General features: G+C 41.7%; 1 protein-coding gene across 2 annotated transcripts in view; it reads right to left on the bottom strand.

The window, feature by feature from the left end:
• RAB30 (RAB30, member RAS oncogene family) overlaps nt 1–16027 on the bottom strand; it is a 76099-nt gene that overhangs the window by 34033 nt on the left and 26039 nt on the right. Inside the window, exon 1 of one of the 2 annotated variants that reach the window (XM_057507182.1) lies at nt 4180–4204. The exons of the other annotated variant lie outside the window; for it this stretch is intronic. The gene's annotated coding sequence lies outside the window, so the exon portion shown is untranslated. Of the gene's footprint in view, nt 1–4179; nt 4205–16027 lie in introns of those variants that run through there. 2 annotated transcript variants of the gene reach the window in all.

Genomic DNA, 16027 nt, shown 5'->3' with positions numbered 1-16027 from the left:
CCCAGGTCAGCTACGGTGAGGCTCAGAGTTAATGATCTCCACCCCATATGCAGTTTCCTGACAGCTTTTTTTGTTTGACAGCTTTTAGATGTAACTCACAAACTTAATTCACCCTTTTAATGTGTACAGTTCAGCAGTGTTTATTATATTCAGAGTGTACAACCACCACCCCAGGGATGGTACATGAAGATAGAATATTGAGCTTTATTAAATTAAGATGGAACTCTCAAATTCAATTCATTCTTTTTCAGTGTATGACTCAGTAGTGTTCAGTATATATACAGAGTTGTATAACCATCACCACAATCAATTCTAGAACATTTTCATCACCCCCAAAGAAAGCCCTCTACCCATTAGCAGTCACTCTTCATTTCCCTCACTCTCCAGCCCCAGGCAAGTCTAATCTATTTTCGGTCCCTGTAGATTTGTCTATTCTGGACATTTCATATAAATGAAATCATATACTATGTGGCCTTTTGTGAGTGGCTTCTTTCACTTACAATAATGTCAAGGTCTTGACAGACTTTTTAATCTTCCTCCACCCCTGCCCTTGACTGGGAGCAACACAGCCAAGGATCCCATTCAGAATGACATCTTGGGAAAGCTTCTACAGAAGACAGAAACCACAGCAAACACAAAAAAGCAACTTGAAAGAAACAGATACTCTATATGTGTAGGGGTAGGAAGGAATATCATTAATATTCTCAGAAATGAAATAAAACTGCATTCATGCAATGAAAATAGAATACTATAAAAAGGAAACATTAAGAGAACCCAAAAAAAGCTCTTAACTTTTTCAAAAGGACAGTTTAATAGCAGAAATTTTAAAAACTCAAAAAAAGGATTGCAAGATAAAGTTGAGGACATCTTCAGAATAAAATTGAAAGACAAAGATATGGAAAACAGGAGAGAGAAGTTAAGAATATTCTAGAGAACCAGTACATGGGTCCAATATCTGAGTAAGAGAAATTCCCAAGAAAGAAAGAACCAAAAAAAATTTTAACAATATAATTCAATAAAACCTCAGGCAGCCAGGTTGAATGGATCCAGCACACCAAACACAGTGTGAAATTTCAGAAAACTGCAGAGAGAGAGGATTCTATAAGCTTCAGAGGGGACAATCAGACAAAAAGAATCAAAGAGTCAGAAATAAGAATGCTTCCAGCTTTTCAACAGTATGAATAAAAACAAGATTATGGAGCAATACTTTTAAAATTCTGAGGGAAAATGATTTCCAGCTTAGAATGCAAGCCCAGTCAAACTATGGGTCAAGTATGAGAATATTTACAGTATACATGATCTCAGAAATTCAGTCCATGCACCTTTTCTTAAGAAGCTCTTGGAGGATGTCCTCCACCAAGCAGTGTACAAGAAACAGAGGATCTAGTAGGAATGGGCAGCAGGAGATCCCCAGATGGCACCCTAAGACCGAAGAAGTGTAACTCAAGGGATAGACATGTGGGAGATGGTCAGCACCAACCAACAGCCCCACTGCCATCAAACGCTCTTGGGTATTATTTACCTAAATATTTTAAATATATGATAAAAATTTCAAACATATTCAAAAGTAGGCCCCTGATACCCATCACCCAGGTTCAACAACTATGAACATTTTGGCCTGTTGCATTAATGTATCCCCTTTTTTCTGTTTTCTTTGTCTAAATATTTTAGAACAAATTCCATGTCATATCATTGCATTTCTATGTACTTCAGAAGCCATCTCTATACCCATTTTCTAACATCGCAATACTATTACCACAGCTAGAAAAATTAACAATATCCCCTTGATATTAGTCCATCATAAAATTTCCCCAGCATCTCAAAAAAGCCTTTTTATAATCAGATTCTTATGGACTGAATTGTGTCCCCTCCCCCACCGAAATTTATATGCTGAAGCCCTAAACCCCAGTACCTTGGAACGTGACACTAACTGGAGACAGGGCCTTTAAGAGGTAACTAAGTTACAACGAGGCTGTTAGGGTGGGCCCTCGTCTAGCCTGACTAATGTCCTTCAAGAAGAAATTGAGGTCAGGACACTCAGAGACACACCAGGCCTTGTGTGTGAAGAGGCAGGGAGAGGGTGGCCCTCTGCAAGCCAAGGAGATGGGCTTCAGGGGGACCAACCCTCTCAGCACCTCGGTCCAGGCTTCCAGCCTCCACAACAGTGAGAAATAAATTTCTGTTGTTTAAGCAACCCAGTCTGTGATATTTTGTTGTGGCAGCTATCGTAAACTAATACATAGACTATCAGAATCAAAATAAGGTTCATATATTACATTTGGTTATAATTCTTGAGTTACATTATTTTCTTCATGCCATTGACTTGGTGCAGAAGCCAAGACAGTTGCACAACACTCTGAACTTACCTGTTAGCTTCCTCAGAGTGTAATTTGTCATTCTTTCCCCCCATCTTTCCAATAAAATCAAAGTTGAGCTGTAGAGGCTTGATTAGACTTAGGGGTCAGCTTTCAGGTAAGGATATTGCATAGGCGGTACTGCATGCTCTCCTCTGAACCCGATAAAGAATGACAGGTAAATGCAGTCCAGACTCTTTTCTGACTCTGTCTGCCTTGACCAAGTGCTAATGAAGTATCTGCTCATCCCGTCCACTCTGTCTGGGTTAAGTTGATGTCATTCACTTCATCCCACTCAATAGTTTTGCTTTGACCTACTTCCTGAAAGCTGGAGGTAGGACACAGAGAAACCAGAAGTAGAGAAGACAGAGCAATCCCCTGTCTGACCATACCCCACCAGTCCAACGCCTAGCCCTCACTACAGCCCAGTCAAATGCCCCAGTAATGGTGAGCCTTAAATTTCTTAGGATTCACTCATAACCTTTCCTTTCCTAACTGTTCATTAGGACCTTCTGTAACCCCTACAGAAGCTAAAATAAGACTATAAACCTGAATCAGCTCAGTACATTTTTAGATCTAATAGTAGCAATATTGCCCTTTTCTCACAAAGTTTACTAGATGTGTGCTTGCTCTTTGTTTCAAAAAACCAAAGAATTTATAAGTTAGTAATACAAACATGGTGGAATGAATGATCAACACAAAAGCCAGGATAATCACTGCCTCTGGTGAGGAGGAAAGCAGACATGATTTTGGGCCAGAAGGTATATAAGCAGCTTCTAAGGTAGCAATAATAGATTCAATTTTATAAATTGAAGTTTCATTTTATTATTCAACTTTAAACTATAAATCTTTGGTAGTTATGTTTCATTTTAATTACTTTTTTTTTGTGAGCAGTCCACTCCAGCTAGAACACAGGGTTTGAGGAGTATAGTAGAAGGAGGAAAGACTGGAAACAGAATCTACTTGGATGGCAAATGGGAGGTTCAGCGATGCTCTCTTGGGAGTACCATCAAGGGACATATAAACCCAAGATTAGTTAAAATGGCTTTCTCATTATCCATCAGGAATGATAGGAAAAGCCCCCTTTTTTTTCCTATTAAGTTACCTAGGGATGAAATATCCAATGTTGAAAGCCTCTCAATGGGAAACAATATGGTTTTGATGTGTTTTTCCAGTGGGAGGAAAGTCAGCTTACCTTTTTTTTTTTGAGGGGACACATTTGACTCTAATTCTTAAATGACACAAAGCTTAGAAGAATGCAGAACAAATGTTTTTAGATGACAGAAGTGGGATATAACTTGGTGAGCTGGAGTGATAGGTCAAATGTAGCCCAATTTATAACATCATGTACCATCTACTGAGAAGACATGATATGCCATGAGCTTTACATAATTTATCTCATTTAACCCTCACATTTAATACCCTCCCATGGGAAGCTGAGGCTTCCAGGAGAAGTAACTGTCCCAAGGTCACACAGCAAGACAACAGCAGAGTCATGATTTGAACTTAGGTTTTCAGATTCAAATTTTAATCTCAAGTGAGATTTCTCCCACTTGTGCTTAATTCAGAAATCAACATTTAAAAACTGAATCTTCTTTACTCTAATTCAGCCTGTCACCCTCAGAAAACTGCCACCCAAGCCCAATGCCTTGGGCCTATGAGGGTATTAGCACCTCAGAGAAATGGTTAGACCAGATGCGACATTTGGGGACCCTCTGACAGCTGCCAGCTCCCTGCTCTCAAGAGTAAGTCTGTCATCAGGAATAAGCAGCAAGGGAATTCCCTCTGCTACCCACTCCCAACTCGGCTATGTCTGCCTCCCTACCTGTATTTAAGACTTGGCAAAACTCAAGCTCCGTAGATGTAGATGTGGGTCCCTCATCACAAAGACTGCTAGCAAGACCCTTTCACAGCCTGTTCCCCATCTTTAGCTTTTTCTCATCCTCAGGGCCAAGGATAACTTGGAGGGTGTGTAGCTGAGAAAACAGTATTAGCAGTTCCAGCGCACAGGCATAGCCAATGGAGCAATCCCAAAAGACAGCCAGAGAATTTTAATGAAAACCAGAAAATTCCTGGCTGCAAAGTCCAACTGCAGTCCAGGCCCAACAGCCCCTCCCCCTGCAGCTAAGAATCCCTGAGCCAGCTTCACCTCAAAGGGTAGGGAAGAAAATTCATTTTTCTCTCAGCCACGTCTTCCATAGCAGCCGCTCTCCAGGGTCACTTAGGTGAGAGGTAAGGCACACGCTAACTGCAACAGGACCCGGGGACCCTGAGAAAGGCAGGGTGTGGCGGCAACAGATCTGAGCCAACAGATTATGAAACAGTCATTTAAAAAAAAAAAGCCTCTTTCCTTCTGCCAAAGCTCTCTGAACACAGCTGCATACAAGGCTAGTGAGGAATCTTAACAAGCTTAAAGGGACCGTATTTCAGATACTAAAGAACCTGGAGGTGGAGGAAATGAGTATTTCGAGCACTTACTATGTGTCAGAAGCTCTGATCTCTTTCGACCTCCACTATGAGGTGGGAATTATAAACTGCATGTCACAGATAAGAACACTGACAGAGAGTGGTTAGATAAGTGGTCCAAAGCACACAGCTGGCAAGTGTGGAACTAAGTCAAAGTTCAATATGGGTGAGGCTCATCAGAAATAAACTCAAAATTCTGACCTGTCCTGCCTAATAAAAAGAATGATCATTTACTGAACATCCCCTATGTGCCTAGAACTAATCTAAGATTTTTGAGTGCATGATATCATCTAATCCTCACAGCAACCAGATAAGATCAGGGTCATTACTGTCCCCACTTGCAATGAGGAAACAGGCTAGATGTTAAGTAACTGGCCAAGGTCATGACATTGCCAGGACTGATCTGTCTAACTGTAAAGCTTCCAAGTTAAAACACTCACCCTAGCAGTCTCCAGAGGAGAACCACCAGGCCATCAGACCAAGCAAGCAAAGTGCCCAGAGATTTCTGCCCCCCCTCCCAGCAGGTAATCCATGTTTCAGGGGCACCATTCAATTCCTCAAAGCACTCCTCAAAGCACAGTTCCAAACTCACTGGCTCTGGGAAGGCTGACACTGACATCTCTACCTTCCTGTGGGCAGTGGTCTCAGTGACACCGCATGTGTGAGGAAGGCCACCCCCATGATTCTGAGATGCCTGCGAGAGTACAGAAGCCGACAGCTCCTTTCTGCAGGCTCTGCCCCACAGGCCCACACACCTCACTGCAACTCCTCCCCCTCAACAGCTCCCAGGCCTATTTTGTATTCCTAACAGGAGCCACATGCCATCTCTTAGAGCAACTGTGATTTCCCAAGGGAAACAACTGTCTAGACAGAGATCCAGCCCATCCTGACAAGAGATGGGTCACACAACATCAGGTTTGATTACTTAGTCTTCTGGGGTCTGTGTTCAGCACCCCGGTGAGGGCTCCGGCCTTGGCTACTCTGGGTTATCAGACTGAGTATCACTCCACACACCAGCTGATACCCAGGGCTAGAACTGTCTTCCCAGCCAGGTGAGCATTACCTGAGGGGAGTCACAGGCCTCTCACACCCAGACTGATGGGTCGTGCACCCAGAGACACACCCCACAGTTCCACTAATCAGGCTGGAACTCGACAGAACCCTTCTACACATGTTCAGAAGTAAGCACCTGGCTTTGAGTGGACTGAACACCTAGTATGTGCCAGGTCTGTGGCAGGAACATTCACAGTCAGTATCTTAATATTCACAACATTCTATGAGGTACATAGGATTGCTTTTATACAGTTGAGGCAACTGAAGCCCAGAAAGGTAACATAATTTGCCCCAAATCACAAAGAAAGTGGCAAAGCTCAGAATCAAATCCACTTTTAATATGATTCCAACACCCTGACATCCAGGCAATCATGAAGCCATTCATTTATTCCTCAGATATTTACTGAGCACCTTCTACAGGGAGCCCCTGTGCACCTACAAAGGATTTGGCTGCTAACAGGATAGGCCCAGGCCCCAAAGAACTGACATTCTCATGAGAGAAGACAATGCAGATCTGAAAGGTAGGGACAAAATGATGAGAATAGGGCCTTGGAAGAATAAGGAGAGGCCTCTCCGAGGAAGTGGTATTTCACCTGAGACCTGCAAGATGAGAATGAGCCAGCCATTTGCAAAGCTAGGAGAAGAAAAGCACAGGCAGAATAAAGAAGAATATGGGCTTGCTGCAGGAAAAAGCCTGGCAGGACTGAAGAACATAAAGGCCACCAGGGACCACGGCTGAGTGAACAACGGAAAGAATGTTTGAGGAGAGGCAGGGGCTGTTGATCACAGACAAGAGTTTGGATTTTGTTATAAGGGTAAGGAGAAATCAAAGAAGATTTTTAATTAGGGGATGGTCATGATCTGATTTGTGCTTTAAAGTGATCATTCTGGTTGCTGTGGGAGGGAGGGAGTGGGGGGAGGGGGTGAGAGCTAAGAATCAGGGGAGAGATGATGGTAGGAGAGACAGATTTTATATTTGGAGATAGGACTAAGAAGACTGGCTGGTGGATTGTATATGAATGGTGAAGGGAACAAACTCCTCGGCTCCTGGTTTGAAAAACTGGGTGGATGGTGGTTCCATGTATTATGAGAAAGATGGGAAGAAAAGCACAGTGCCCGTGCTTTTGATTCTATATCACACCAAAAAAAAAAAAAAAAGGAGACCCAGCTGTTTCTTCCCAGGAAACTGTGACTTAATGACTTGAAGCTACCTGACCTGGTGAAGCTTTGGGGTTAAAATAAACAACAAGAACTTGAAAGGTTGTCTTAGGAAACACGGGTTTCCACTTACTTCATGTGGCCCTCCATCACTGTCAAGCCAGGACTGGGGAGTGGGTGGTTGGTAGACCTAAGAGAAGAACTGGGTTTGATGGAAGGAAGGGCTGTTCGTGGTCAGAGCTGTGGAAGTGGAATGACCTCCCTGCCATTGGAAGTATTAAAGAGTAAACCAAATCGCTCCTTGCTAGATGGGTGGGGAGAAAATTCAGTAATTGGGTGGACAATCCTTCTAAACCCTAGAATTCTGTGGTTTTAAGATAAAATCTTTATTCATCCAACCTTCAGTTGGAGTTTCCCCAATAGGGTGAACTTTCCAGGTATGTCCTACCTTTTAGGAGGCAAATGAGAACAATACTAGCTTATTTCAGTCACTATAAAGTGACTCCAAGTTTACTTCTAAGTGTCATACAAGATTCTGAAAGGCTGTTGGTATTGGTAAAAGACACAAGCTATGGAACTGAATACCCCAAATCTGCAATTTATTAGCTCTGTGACCTCTGGTAAGTTATTTCAATCCTCTAAGTCTTAGTTTCCCTTTTTGAAAAATGGGAAAATAATGCCTAATTCAAACTGTTTGCTGTGAGGGCCAAAGTCCAGTGTCTGACACATTATAATAAGAATAGTAATGATAAGTGACATTTATTGAGCTATCACTATCTGCTAGCAAGTCCTATGTGCTCTATATGTAATTTTCTCATCTAATCTTTACAACAACCTAGAATTATTATTATCCCTGTTTTAAAAATTGGGAAACAGATTTCGAGAGCTTAAATAATGTATCCCAGAGTCACATAACTAGTAATTGTTCAAATTAAGTAAAAAGAAACAAGTAAATAAGCATCAACAAAGATTGAAAGAATCAAACAAAGAAAATCACATTTAGATAATTTTTAAAGTGTAACCTATTGAATTTAATGAACAATTCACTGACTAGACATTCAGTAATTGTTTACTGAAGATATAAATTAATAATTGAATGAATGATTCCAACAAAAATACACTGAGTTCCTACCAGGCACAGAATCAAGAAACTAGGGTTATAGAGAATTCACATCAATTTAATTGAGAGCTTGCCATTAAAACCACAATCTTTAAGCTGTAGAAAAATTCCAACACAATGACTCATAGTCCATAAAGAGTGGTCCTAAGAAATGTCATTCTCATAGAGACCAAAAGAAGCCAGAATTACTGTTGTTCTTTCTTGGGGAAGCCCAGAGTTACAGCAGCACTCAGAGGAATTGGCAGAATGGAAGCCAAGGCAGGAGATAGACTCAAAGAAAAGACAAGAAAAACTTCCACAGGAAGCAGAAACCTAAGAGAAAAAGACTTTTTAAAAGGCTGACTTAAAAACTAGAAGTTTGCTGAACTTGACCAGGAAGAAAACAAATCTCAAAAGGCATTTGGGTGAACGGGTTAAACAGGAAGAAGAGGCAGTCTTTTAAGAAGTTTAGTAACAAGAGGGAGAGGAAGAGAATAGCAGCCCAGTGATGAGAAGCAGAAGGACTACTGATAAATACAAAAGGTGAGGAGCAGGAGCCAAAAGAAAAGGAGTTGGAGACAGGAGGCAGATGGAGGAGATGCATGGAAGTAATAGGAGGAGGACCAGTCTCAAGGAAGTCAAGAGGGGTGGGACAGCCTGCACTAGGGAGAGGCTGCCCTTGGAAAGGAGAGGTCACCTTCTGCTCTGAGACAGGAATGAAGAGGAGAGTTTGTAATGTATGGACATCATGAAAGTTACTCTGAATCAAGCTGGATGAATACAGAAAGCAATCAAGTCAGATAATACCATTTTGAGCTTAAGATGACCTTGATTTTCTTGAGCCACTCATAAATTAGCATGACAAGGACACCGGTCATTTGGATACAAGTTCTCTACAGTTAAAAATCAGACTTATTACAACATGGATGGAGCTAGAGGTATTATGCTCAGTGAAATAAGCCAGGTGGAAAAAGACAAGGATCAAATGATTTCACTCATATGTGGAGTATAAGAACAAAGAAAGAAACTGAAGGAACAAACAGCAGCAGACTCACAGAACCCAAGAATGGACTAACAGTTACCAAAGGGAAAGGGACTGGGGAGGATGGGTGGGAAGGGAGGGACAAGGGGGGAAAAGGGGCATTACGATTAGCAGACGTAATGTGGGGGGGGGGGGGGCCAGGGAGGGCTGTACAACACAGAGAAGACAAGTAGTGATTCCATAGCATCTTACTACGCTGATGGACAGTGACTGTAATGTGGCATGTGGTGGGGACTTGATGATGGGCGGAGTCAAGTAACCATAATGTTGCTCATGTAATTGTAGATTAATGATGCCAAAATAAAAAATAAAATAAAATAAAATAAATAAATTTAAAGAAATCAGTCTTATTAAGATGTGCTTATCTTCTGTTTCTTAATCTGTGTGCTGGTGCGTTCAGTTGGAAAACTTTACCAAGCTATGCACTTATATGTGTGCTTCTTTGTATGTACCTTATACTTTAATAAAAACTTTTTATAAACTAATTATTAACTTAGAATCACCACTCCCACACTTCTTTTCAGCTTTTAAAAGAGTAATTCAACCTCAAGAAAACTATATATTTCTTCAGACAAGCAACATTCTTTACCATTCTTTCAGATTTACCTAGTACTGAATTTAAGACAAGATACACAGTAGTTATCTAAAAATTATATGTTCATGTGATTGGAAGAACCTTGACTCTAAATGTCCAGACTTAATACAAATCTATCTCTAGGAAATGGTACATTTATGACTGAGAAATCCGGCAGACGCCACTTACCAACTGACTGCCCTGAGCATCACCAATAATGGGATAACCTAATATTACATACCCCCACCTCCTGCCTTGTAAAGCAATGGGAAGTATGCAACATTGCTATTTAGAATTCTTGCCAAAAATGTTGAACCTGCATATAATCATGGAGAAATAACTGTAGAAACTCAGATTGTGAGATACACTCAAGAAAACAGGCCTGAAATCTTAAAAGTATCAATGCCATAAAATACAAAAAAGAGGGAAACTGGTAAATTAAGAGACTTAGAGAGAAACTGAGGTACATAGCAAGTATATTTAATGTGTAATTAAAATTAGATCTTGGATTAAAAACAAACCAATGATTATATTGTTAACATTATAAAATTTAAATTTTTAGTAATATTATTTGGACAATAGGGGTATGATAGATTGTTTGATAAAACGGCTGCAACTCTTCACTCCTGTGTATCCACGACCCTGAGAAATAGGATTTTGCAGCTCCTCCCATCAAGAGGGAGGACTTACTTTGGCCAAAAGACTACAACAGAATTTATGCTGTGCTAACTCCAAGCCAAGGCCTCAAAAGGCTTTGCACACTTCCATTCTCTATTGGAATCTGCCTGTAGGCCATGGGAATAAGCCTAAGCTATCCTGCTGGAGATCAGTGACCTTCCACAGCACACACAAGCTGTCAACCTGAGGCCACCTTAGACGAGCCAGCCCCTAGTGGATCCAGCTACTGACTGCAGATGTTGGGAAGCCCAGCCAAGATGAGCTGAGCCTGACCTGCATTAGAAGAACCACCCAGTTGACCCCAGGGAATTATAACCATTAATAAACAGTGGTGATTTTAAACCACAAAGCTTCAGCATGGTTTCTTACATAGCAAAAAGGTAACTCACTGAAGGTGAGATTTAAATATAGACTGTATATAAGACCATATTATAGGATCATGGGAAGATGGTGGCGTGAGTAATTCAGAGGAAATCTCCTCCCCAAAGCATATATATTTATGAAAATACAATAAATACAACTATTCCTAAAAGAGACACCAGTGGATGCAGTACAACAGCCAGGATACATCTACATCTGCGAGAACTCAACATTGCAAGAAGGGGGTAAGATACAAACCGCGGCCAGGGGGGACCTGAATGCTCCCCCACCCCAAAACCCGGCGGGAAGAAAGGAGTCAGAACGGGGAGGGGATGAAAGCCCAGGATTGCTAAACAACCAGCTCTAGAAATCCGCACCCGGAACGCAGACACAAGGTGCATGGGGTGCTGGATATTAGAGAAATGGAAAAGCAAAACCTGTGGGCAGGTCCCCGCAACCGGCACCCTTGAGACAAAAGAAAAGCGAGTGCTTTCTGCGAGTCTTAAAGAGACAGGGACCCCATAGATGGACGAAGTTGTACTGGCAGCTGGAAATACCGGGGAAACTTAGGCGACCCAAACGGAGGCAGTGCAGCTCTGAAGCCCCTCACACCACTAGGCAGCCTGCCAGTCGTTCCTCCAACTGGCGCGGACCCCAACACACGGGCCCAGTAGCAGGAGAGAGGGAGCACGTGCCGGGGGCGGAAGCGCTGGAAGGAACCGAGAGCAGATCGGTGGGCCACAGGAGAAGCTTGTGCTAGCCCGCAGTGGCGTGACCGAACAGCCCGGGCATGGCTCGCGTGCACTGGTGGCAGTGAAGCCAGAGCCCAGTAGAAGCCTGCATGGAAGAGCCACATGCACAACTGCAGCGGAGCCAGAGGGAGCAGGCGTGCTCCCAGGAGCCGACCGGAATCCCAGCCCAACACACAGCCGCCCGGGCCAGACCCAAAGGCTGCTGGTGCTACATAGCTGCCCGGCAGGGTCGCCACTAGCACAGAGGAACGCACCTGGCATGCCTGCCACTCCCCGTAGGGCTCCACGCTGCTGTGACGGACACCCCGCCTACAGCAGCTTAGGAGATTAACCTGGTGGCTGCTCCAGGAGTGTAGGTAGCTGTCAACAGGCAGTGGAGAAGGGCAAGGCATCCAGAAATCAGGAAAGAACTTTCTTCTCCCAGCTGACACACCCGCAACCTGGCTACAGCCACTGCTATCATCATGAAAAGGCAAAAAAATCTGCTCCAGTCCAAGATAGTTACACCTGAGAAAGGATCACAGAGACAACACCAGAGAAGGAGACAGACCTAACCAGTCTCCCTGAAAAAGAATTCAAAATAAAAATCATAAACATGCTGACAGAACTGCAGAGAAATATGCAAGAGCTAAGGGATGAAGTCCGGAGGGAGATTACAGACATCCGGAGGGAGATTACAGAAGTGAAACAAACTCTGGAAGGATTTATAAGCAGAATGGATAAGATGCAAGAGGCCATTGATGGAACAGAAACCAGAGAACAGGATGCATAGAAGCAGATGCAGAGAGAGATAAAAGGATCTCCAGGAATGAAACAATATTAAGAGAACTGTGTGACCAATCTAAAAGAAACAATATCCGCATTATAGGGGTACCAGAGGAAGAAGAGAGAGAAAAAGGGATAGAAAGTGTCTTTGAATTGCTGAGAACTTCCTCAAACTGGGGGAGGAAACAGTTGCTCATACTACGGAGGCACACAGAACTCCCGAGAGATGGGATCCAAAGAGTTCAACACCAAGGCACATAATAATTAAAATGGCAAAGATCAAGGACAGGGACAGAGTATTAAAGGCAGCCAGAGAGAGTAAAAAGGTCACCTACAAAGGAAAACCCATCAGGCTATCATCAGACTTCTCAACAGAAACCTTACAGGCCAGAAGAGAATGGCATGCAATGAAACAGAAGGGCCTTGAACCAAAGATACTGCATCCAGCACGATTATCATTTAAATATGAAGGAGGGATTAAACAATTCCCAGACAAGCAAAAGATGAGGGAATTTGCCTCCCACAAACCACCCCTACAGGGTTTCTTAGAGGGACTGCTCTAGATGGGATCACTCCTAAAAAGAGCACAGAACAAAACACCCAACATATGAAGAATGGAGGAGGAAGAAAAAGAAGGGAAATAAATAATCATCAGACTGTGTTTATAACAGCTCAATAAGCGAGTGAGGTCAGACAGTAAGGTAGTAAACAAGCTACCCTTGAAACTTTGGTAACCACAAATCTAAAGCCTGCAATGGCAATAAGTACATATCTTTCAATAATCACCCTAAATGTAAATGGACTGAATGCACCAATCAAAAGACACAGAGTAATAGAATGGAAAAAAAAGCAAGACCCACCTATATGCTGCTTACAAGAGACTCACCTCAAACCCAAAGACACGCACAGATTAAAAGTCAAGGGTTGGAGAAAGATATTTCATGCAAACAACAGAGAGAAAAAAGCAGGTGTTGCAATACTAGTATCAGACAAAATAGACTTCAAAATAAAGAAAGTAACAAGAGATAAAGAAGGACATTACATAATGATAAAGGGCTCAGTCCAACAAGAGGATATAACCATTATAAACATATATGCACCCAATACAGGAGCACCAATATATGCGAAACAAATACTAACAGAATTAAAGGAGGAAATAGAATGCAATGCATTCATTTTGGGAGACTTTAACACACCACTCACTCCAAAGGACAGATCCACCAGACAGAAAATAAGTAAAGACACAGAGGCACTGAACAACACACTAGAACACATGGACCTAATAGACATCTATAGAACTCTACATCCAAAAGCAATAGGATGCACATTCTTCTCAAGTGCACATGGAACATTCTCCAGAATAGACCACATACTAGGCCACAAAAAGAGCCTCAGTAAATTCCAAAAGACTGAAATCCTACCAACCAACTTTTCAGACCACAAAGGCATAAAACTAGAAATAAATTGTACAAAGAGAGCAAAAAGGCTCACAAACACATGGAGGCTTAACAACATGCTCCTAAATAATCAATGGATCAATAACCAAATTAAAATGGAGATCCAGCAATATATGGAAACAAATGACAACAATAACACAAAGCCCCAACTTCTGTGGGATGCAGCAAAAGCAGTCTTAAGAGGAAAGTATATAGCAATTCAGGCATATTTAAAGAAGGAAGAACAATCTCAAATGAATAGTCTAATGTCACAATTATTGAAATTGGAAAAAGAAGAACAAATGAGGCCTAAGGTCAGTAGATGGAGGGACATAATAAAGATCAGAGAAGAAATAAATAAAATTGAGAAGAATAAAACAATAGCAAAAATCAATGAAACCAAGAGCTGGTTCTTCGAGAAAATAAACAAAATAGATAAGCCTCCAGCCAGACTTATTAAGAGAAAAAGAGAGTCAGCACACATCAACAGAATTAGAAACGAGAAAGGAAAAATCATGACGGACCCCACAGAAATACAAAGAATTATTAGAGAATACTATGAAAACCTATATGCTAACAAGCTGGAAAACCTAGGAGAAATGGACAACTTCCTAGAAAAATACAACCTTCCAAGATTGACCCAGAAAGAAACAGAAAATCTAAACAGACCAATTACCAGCAACGAAATTGAAGCGGTAATCAAAAAAACTACCCAAGAACAAAACCCCCGGGCCAGATGGATTTACCTCGGAATTTAATCAGACATACAGAGAAGACATAACACCCGTTCTCCTTAAAGTTTTCCAAAAAATAGAAGAGGAGGGAATACTCCCAAACTCATTCTATGAAGCCAACATCACCCTAATACCAAAACCAGGCAAAGACACCACCAAAAAAGAAAACTTCAGACCAATATCCCTGACGAACATAGATGCAAAAATACTCAACAAAATATTAGCAAACCGAATTCAAAAATACATCAAGAGGATCATACACCATGACCAAGTGGGATTCATCCCAGGGATGCAAGGATGGTACAACATTCGAAAATCCATCAACATGATCCACCACATTAACAAAAAGAAGGACAAAAAGCACATGATCATCTCCATAGATGCTGGAAAAGCATTCTACAAAATTCAACATCCATTCAGGATAAAAACTCTCAACAAAATGGGCATAAAGGGCAAGTACCTCAACATAATAAAGGCCATATATGATAAACCCACAGCTAACATACTGAACAGCAAGAGGCTGAAAGCTTTTCCTCTGAGATCGGGAACAAGACAGGGATGCCCACTCTCCCCACTGTTATTCAACGTGGTACTGGAGGTCCTAGCCATGGCAATCACACAAAACAAAGAAATACAAGGAATCCAGATTGGTAAAGAAGAAGTCAAACTGTCATATTTGCAGAAGACATGATATTGTACATAAAAAACCCTAAAGACTCCACTGCAAAACTACTAGAACTAATATCGGAATTCAGCAAAGTTGCAGGATACAAAATTAACACACAGAAATCTGTAGCTTTCCTATACACTAACAATGAACTAATAGAAAGAGAAATCAGGAAAACAATTCCATTCACAATCGCATCAAAAAGAATAAAATACCTAGGAATAAACCTAACCAAGGAAGTGAAAGACCTATACCCTGAAAACTACAAGACACTCTTAAGAGAAATTAAAGGGGACACTAACAAATGGAAACTCATCCCATGCTCCTGGCTAGGAAGAATTAATATCGTCAAAATGGCCATTCTGCCCAAAGCAATATACAGATTTGATGCAATCCCTATCAAATTACCGACAGCATTCTTCAATGAACTGGAACAAATAGTTCAAAAATTCATATGGAACCGTCAAAGACCCCGAATAGCCAACGCAATCCTGAGAAGGAAGAATAAAGTGGGAGGGATCTCACTCCCCAACTTCAAGCTCTACTACAAAGCCACAGTAATCAAGACAATTTGGTACTGGCACAAGAACAGAGCCACAGACCAGTGGAACAGAATAGAGACTCCAGACATTAACCCAAACATATATGGCCAATTAATATATGATAAAGGAGTCATGGACATACAATGGGGAAATGACAGTCTCTTCAACAGATGGTGCTGGCAAAACTGGACAGCTACATGTAAGAGAATGAAACTGGATTACTGTCTAACCCCATACACAAAAGTAAACTCCAAATGGATCAGAGACCTGAATATAAGTCATGAAACCATCAAACTCTTAGAAAAAAACATAGGCAAAAATCTCATGGACATAAACATGAGTGACTT

The sequence above is a fragment of the Manis pentadactyla genome, chromosome 9 (genome assembly GCF_030020395.1).
Source record: "Manis pentadactyla isolate mManPen7 chromosome 9, mManPen7.hap1, whole genome shotgun sequence".
Classification (NCBI taxonomy): domain Eukaryota; kingdom Metazoa; phylum Chordata; class Mammalia; order Pholidota; family Manidae; genus Manis; species Manis pentadactyla.
The sequence above is the reverse complement of the archived record's forward strand: the minus strand, read 5'-3'. Positions and strand labels throughout refer to the sequence as shown.